The sequence below is a fragment of the Etheostoma spectabile genome, chromosome 7 (assembly GCF_008692095.1).
Source record: "Etheostoma spectabile isolate EspeVRDwgs_2016 chromosome 7, UIUC_Espe_1.0, whole genome shotgun sequence".
Taxonomy (NCBI): Eukaryota; Metazoa; Chordata; class Actinopteri; order Perciformes; family Percidae; genus Etheostoma; species Etheostoma spectabile.
Genome location: NC_045739.1, coordinates 1445867 through 1447012, shown reverse-complemented (window position 1 = coordinate 1447012; position 1146 = coordinate 1445867). Strand labels below are relative to the sequence as shown.

At 61.3% G+C, this 1146-nt stretch overlaps 1 protein-coding gene and 1 long non-coding RNA gene across 4 annotated transcripts in view; one reads left to right on the top strand and one right to left on the bottom strand.

Annotated features, from left to right (window-relative positions):
* LOC116692143 (nucleolar protein 4) overlaps nt 1–1146 on the top strand; it is a 185689-nt gene that overhangs the window by 119513 nt on the left and 65030 nt on the right. The gene's annotated exons all lie outside the window — the stretch shown is intronic.
* The window catches only part of LOC116692190 (uncharacterized), a 14909-nt gene that overhangs the window by 8888 nt on the left and 4875 nt on the right, over nt 1–1146 (bottom strand). The window lies entirely within an intron of this gene.

Below are 1146 nucleotides of genomic sequence, written 5' to 3'. Positions count from 1 at the left end.
AAAGGGGGCTCGACCAAGATTTGGAAGCCACGGGGGCCAGCTGCATCGGCGCGCAAGACAAGCCTACGATGACGAGACCACGAACGATAAGAAGCCCGAACGTACGGGTGCGCGGGCCCTCCAGTAAGGAAGAACCGCGCCAGGGCCCGCAGGGCCCCGCCAAAGAAGACGGGGTGGCAACGATAACCGGGTGGGACGGGCAGGCCACAAGAAGCACACGCAAGGGGCGGAAGGAAGAAGCGGAGTTGGTGTGGGCTGAAGTCTCGTCCTATCGGGGGGGGTGGTCCCCCCAAATAAATAAATAAAATCACCGCGGCGGGACCGGGCAGAACGCACTGGAGCGGTCGCACCGGAGGGGGGGAAGCGGGAGGGAAGAGCACACCAAAAGAGGAGGCCAGGGTCGAAAAAACACGAAAGGCTTGCGGGCGGGGGCGGGGGGGAGACTGACCCCACAGGAAGAGGGGAAAGGCCGGGGGCGGGGCCAGGTGAGGGACATACGGGAAGCGTACGGAGATCGAAGGCACCGGCGGAGCGGCCGGGGAGCCAACACAGGACAAAGAAAGCGGAAAGAACAAAGGGGGAATCAGCTACCGGCAAAGTTCGTTCCAACCCGCACCTAGGTCAGGAAGCGGGGTCTGACCAAAGACGAGACCAGGGTACAAGCGCCATGGTGTCCAGCAGAGGGGGCGGGTCCGACCTTAGAAAGAGGGGAGAACCGCAGTCATCCGAAGGAGCTCCGGAGAAGCGGCTGCTCCTTGTGCGGGGAAAGGAGTCATTAGGTGGGTCGGGCATCGGTAAGAAGATCCTCCGGGCGCCTCCGATGAGGTGGTCCAGGCACGTCCAGCTGGGAGGAGCCTCGGAAGACCCTGGACAGGTGGAAGATTATATTCCAAACTGCGCTGGAACGCCTGCGGATCCCCCAGTCGAGCTGTGGATGTGGCTCGGGCAAGGATTGGGTCCCCTACTGGAGCTGCTGTTCTCCGACCGATCTCACGCTCCATGGTCCCCTCACTCGCGAACAAGACCCCAAGGTAATTAAACTCCTTCACTTGGGGTAAGGACTCACTCCCCACCCGAAGAAAGCACTTCATTGGTTTCCTGCTGAGAACCATGGCCTCAGATTTAGAGGTGCTGATCCTCATCCCA